Below are 6,213 nucleotides of genomic sequence, written 5' to 3'. Positions count from 1 at the left end.
ATGGCAGAAATGAGATAGAGAAAAAAGATAAGGAATCAATACAGTCTGTGCATCTGTGCGAGAACTGCCTAAGTTTAAAGGCAGAATTATACTAGATAACACCGAAATTGGCTTTACTCCATATTTTGCATAAAATTTGAAACACTGTTTCTTATTAATTTCTAAGAATAAGGCAATTTCAATATTACAGAGAGAATAAATGGAAACAAAAAAGGATCACCTTGTCATTACATTCACTGAGATATAACCAAGCCTTCATGAGGAAATGCTAGACTTCCATATGCTTGCCTTCAATGTAGAGCACGCTTACTCTCACTTTCCTGGTTTCTTAACTCTTTCCCCCACAACTGCAACCCATTTGTAGCAGAGTGAGAAACACTGTACTCTTGTATCAATCTTAAAACTTCAATTTTACATGTTTTTTTAGGAGGCATTCAGCTTTTGTGTAGTTTGGACCACACTCACACACTGTCCATTTGTTACTGTTTTCTGTTACCTCTGGTGGCCTGTTGACCTGTTCAAGATTTGAAAAATAAATAAATGAATAAACGAATAAATTTACTTATTGAAGCTGGCAAACAGCTGACAAACTCATGATAAGATTTGAAAGATATGAAGGAAGGAAAAGTTGAATTCAGAATGATCAGTTTGACACAAAAATACTAGAGAAGTTCAATTAATTTAACATCACTACAAATTGAAGACACCCAATTAAGTTCTGATTTTCCTGAGAAAAACTATCTTATTTAAATATATATATATGTGTGTGTATATATATATAGATAGATAGATAGATACAGATATATACAGCTGCAAAGGGAATAAAATGAAGTGAAAACTATAAGCTACTACAGTTAAAAGCATTTTAAAAATGTAGGTAATTAAACTGTATAACATTTTATATTCTTTGTCAGTTGACATCTCTATATTAATTCTTGATTCTTCTAAAAGCCATGCTTTGGTCCAACAGGAAATTACAAACTTGAAACAGATACCACTTGAGAAAATTCTGCTTTTTATCATAGTGGCATTTCTAGTCTTCAAATCTATTACTTTACTTGCCATGTACTTCCCCTAACTATATTGCATTGCTGTATATGGGACAGCTGAATAATGTGTTTTATTAAAAGATGCTATGTATTAGATGTATTACATAATTTTTGATATAACCATGAGGAGAAAGAAAGGAGCTAGAAAAATCTCAATTGATCAAGAACCTCATAAAGCATAAATGTCATGATCTTAGGTATCTGTTACTGGTATACAACTGGATTTCAGTGAGGCCTTTGACAATGATCCTCACTTACACAAACTTGAGGTTTTGCCTAAATACCATGAAGTACTCTTTAGGTTCAGGTGACTGCATATTCTCCAAAATATTGCATATTCTCAAAAACCATCTAGACACGGTCCTGAAGAACCTACCCAAGATATTCCTGCTTGAGTTGGACTAGCTGACTAACAGAGCTGCCTTCCAACCTGTGAACTGTCCTCATGAAGGAAGCATCACGATTCTGTAATCATTATTTGTAAGTGTAGTATGGCTGTGCAGCAGTGAGAAATGTCAGATAGAGATCTGGAGATGTATTTAGACCATCTTATGCTCTGCATGGTTAATATTCAGAAGCTTCTGGTCCAATGTACTTTCTGCAGTACATCTATCACACATACAGGAAACAAATGATGTATGAAAATTTAGGTTTCTTAAACTAAGATTTATTTTGATCATTGACAATGCGGGCCTATTTTTAAATAAATTGAAATCTAGATCATTTAAAATATATCTTCTCTCTCTCTCATTTTTTTTTTAAAGGCTTTAATATCCTTTCATGAACAATCTCTGTGTTTCTCTGTATTGCATTTCTTTTCCTTGCCCAGAATTCTTCCTTTGATTCCTTTATGCACTCGAAACAACCCGAGAAAAACAAATAAAGATGAATTCCAAAAGAAATAAGATGAAGACCAGACTCTAAGCAGGGCCTTGCTTTGTGGTTTAATGTACTTATGTAGAGGATAATTGTCTACTTCTTCTGGAGTCTGTTTCTTTTACATTGTATTTAAATTAATTACATGTGGAAATATTTGTACCCCGAGACACAATTGTGATTTTCCTAGAGTGAAGCTTAATAAAAAACTCAAGCTTTATTAGTGCAGACATGGGGACAAATTATCGCAGCTTTTTCTCATATTTTTACTTCCAATATTGGCCACAGAACATTCAGTGTTGATCATACTATAAATGCCAAGTTTCAAAAACGTAAAGTTCAATCAATCATGTAAACACTGAAACAAACAAAAGTAGAAAGCAAGTATTCAAATTCTTATTTGCTTACGTAAATGAATGGCAGCATTATTTGAAATATTGCACTGCAATTTTTTGCTTTTAACTCCTTAAGAATTTATTTTATCTAAATTTTAAATTAGTACCTACCACATTCATTACCGCAGTTACACTAGGATACGATTTTTTAAAAATAATAATACAAATAAAAAATAACTAAAGCAAATCACTGACAGTGAAAGCAGTAATTATTCATTCTGAGTGTAAAATAAATAAATAAATAAATAAATAACCAGTCAGAACAGTCAGAACACCCAAACATCAACTCCCTTTCCTTTAGTCAGTTACTGGTTTCGGAACAGACTTATTCAAAGTGAGATATCCGAAGAGTTTCTGTTAAATACTTTTGGTGATAGTTTTTTTAAGTCACGGATACATCATATCTCAATGAAAATTTATAAAAGCAGTGAGTATTTAACTTCATAGGGTTATTTTGCTTCTCTTAAAACGAAACATCCTGGAAATAATCCAACAAAGACTACTCTTGGTAGGAATTTCATCTATGTGCAAAAGGCTGTCACTGCACTTAATCTTCCACTTAGCTTTCAGAAGAGACTACATGCATAGCGAAACAGTGTGACCTGCTTTGTGTAAGCATGACAAATATTTGAATATGTGAGTGCACATATGTGACTTTGTAAGATTTAAGTCTCCTGATTTTTAACTAATAAATCACAATTAACAGGAAAGTGAACTCACCATGTTTTCTAGAGATAACAGTCTTTTAATTAGATAATGGCACTGCCTTGATGTGCCCTAGATAGTGATAATAAAGACCAAAGCAGAAATTTTGTTGTTGCTTAAAATAGAATAAGCAAGAATTCCAAGCTTAGAGATATTTGCAAGAAGTCAAGTTATAGGATAGTGTTACATACAATAATTGTTTTCAAGGAGACTTTATGCTCATAGCACGTAAGCAAATGAAGATCATTGCCACCCACTAAGCAGCATCTTTTCTGTCAATATGTATGTCTATGTTTTTTACAGAAAAAGTCCAAGAAAGTAGGCTAGAAAGTGTGTTAATTGTAAAATATGCTAATTATTCTATTATTTCCTTGTATGTTCTGTTGTATATTCTGTTATGCTAATTCTTAACAGCAAACAGATACTTGTCATTTCTTTGTTGCTATTCTGCCTCAAATTTAATGTTTCATTAGGTTCTGTGGTAGTTCATCAAAGTAAAATCTTCAAAGGCTCTAGAGCAATCAAGGTAAGATACTCTCAGAATCCTAACTTTAGTTTAAGATATAAGTTATAAGCTCTCATTTTCCAAAAGAGACCTGAAATTTTCACAGAATCACAGGTTCACCAGGAAGTTCCTCTGGGCAACCTCCTTCTAAACCTTGTTCTATACAGTTGCACAGGAAAGCATCCAAATGGGTCTTCAATACCTCCAGAGGGGAAGACTCCACAACATCTTTGGGTTGCCTGTTCTAGTGCTCAGTCACTCTCACTGTAAATAAGTTCTTCCTCATTGTTATGAAACTTCCTATGCAGTAGTTTTTGCCCATTGTCCTTTGTCCTGTTGCTGCACACTGCTGAAGAGTCTGGACTCATCCATTTGACTGAACAATTTGCATTTTTATAAACTGTGATGAGATTTCCTCTCAGACTTCTCCAAGCTGAAAAACCCCAGCTCTCTCAACCTTTCTTCATAGATCAGATGCTCCAGGCCCTTTATCATCTTTGAAATCCTCTACTGGACTCTCTAGTCTCCTTGTGTCTTTTTTGAACCGAGGAGCTCAGAACTGGACACTGTACTCCAAATGTGGCCCCACCAGCACAAACTAGAGGAGGGAGGTCACCTCCTTCAGTCTGTTGGCTACACTCTTTTTAATGCACCCCAGGGTATCATTGACCTTCTTGGCAACAAAGGCACACTATTGGCTCATGGCCAACCTGTTGTCCACCACAATATCCAGGTCTTCTTCTTCAGAGCTCCTTTCCAGAGGTGAACCCCTAACCTGTACCAGTGCATGTGGTTATTCCTCTCCAGCTGCAGGACCCTACACCCTTGTTGAACCTCACCTCACAACTGAATGTTCAGTCTGTCTCATTGAATGACAGTACAGACTTCTACTGTGTCTGCTCTTCCTCCCAGCTTTGTATCATCAGTACATTTTCTGAGGGTGGATTCTGCCCCATCATTCAGGTCACTGATGAAGTTACTGAGTAATACCAGGCCCCAGGGGGATACAGGCCTCTAACTAAACTCTTTGTCACTGATATTTTGAATATTCTTTACAAAAAGCCCTTGACACAGTAAATAAGTTGGAAGATAGGCTGTTAAGAATGCCACGCGTAGTTACTATTAGTAGCTACAATTCATGTCAATTTTTAATACCTTTGCCCACTAAAATCAAACTAAAATCTCTCCATATAAATAATTTCATAACAAATCTCTGCAAACAGACCAATTTAAAATGACTGAAACCACTTTGATCAATCGTAAACTATTCATTTCCCTTGAATACTGTATTAAGTTCAAACATTTTAGAAATATGTGCCTATAGATTATAAAGCCACTTTGCATGGTCAGTTTCACTAAGTATATTGTGCAATTAAATAGGCATAAAAGGAGTGCAAAATAACTTCTTTTTTTTTTTTTTTTTTTTTTTTTTTTTTTTTTTTTTTTTTTTTTTTAAGGAGTGTTCTTTTAATTGCATTTACTGAAAAATTATTTAATAAGATCCCACAAATAACAGTCTATTCCATGTTTTATTCCAGTTGGATACACTATGCATGAAAATGCATGAAGTTTGTGGGGCTGTTTTAGGACATTAGTGAAAACTGCTACAGCAAACTCATGTTATCATTAAGCAGAAATGTCTTATTTACAGTGCTACTAATTGATTAATCTTCCATAACTTCAAATTACAACATTGATTACAATCACTGTCAGCCAAAATTCCTTTTTGAAATATTTATCTCATAACATTAAGATTGGTTGTCTCAACTGGGTCTTCCACCCAGATATCATCTCATCTCCAGTTCCTATGGCTCTGTTGTGTTTAAAAGACACAAAAAGAGGCACAAACTACAGTTACTACTCTCAACACTCCTTTTGTGGTAACTGGATTCAAACTATTACTCTGAGAAACCTAATGCTTTGCTTCAAAACCCAAGTCCTGTAGTATGAATTAAATAGCTCCTGAAGCTGTTGATCCACAAGTAGAAAATACAACTGGATGACTTTTGATTCAAATATTTTATTCTCTTATTCCTAATTAACTTTTTAAGTCAGTTGTTTTGCCTCTCAGTATTTTATAGTCATTAAAGCTAATGTAAATAATAGATTTTGCATAATATTGTTATATGTAAATTCAAATTTAGAACTCTGAATTTGAATAGCAACATCTGGATTCATATTCATAAATTCCGTTGCTTATGAATTTATTTGACCATGACATTTGGCGGAGGAAACTTACATATTTCAATATCACAGTATGTAACTCAACCAAGCCTCCTTCCTCCCCCTTCAAGTCAAGATTTTAAGACTCGGAATCGATCAATTTTTGCAGGATTAGATATGTCTATTCATATTTCTGTTGTGGGTTTGTTTTTGTTTGTTTGTTGTTGCTGTTGTTGTTGCTTTAAGTACTTTCAGACTTTTTCAGAAGCTTTTTGTACTTTGGAGTACATTCTTTATGTCATCCCAGAATTTTCAGTCCTAACACAGAGAGCTCCATGAGACTTCCATAGGGGAAATATGACACATTTCATTTTTCATCCACCCTTTAAGGTTTTGAATCTCAAAATTACTGCGCTAGAGGCTTAGTATAACACAGTTCAACTACCATCAGAAATCTATGCTGTTTCTTCTGGTACTTTCTTGGGGTTTTTTTGTTTGTTTGTTTGTTTTTGTTGGTGGT

Source organism: Centrocercus urophasianus, unplaced genomic scaffold, assembly GCF_019232065.1.
Source record: "Centrocercus urophasianus isolate 14NV4802_14NV808 unplaced genomic scaffold, USGS_Curo_1.0 seq_27, whole genome shotgun sequence".
NCBI classification, from domain to species: domain Eukaryota; kingdom Metazoa; phylum Chordata; class Aves; order Galliformes; family Phasianidae; genus Centrocercus; species Centrocercus urophasianus.
The sequence above is the reverse complement of the archived record's forward strand: the minus strand, read 5'-3'. Positions refer to the sequence as shown.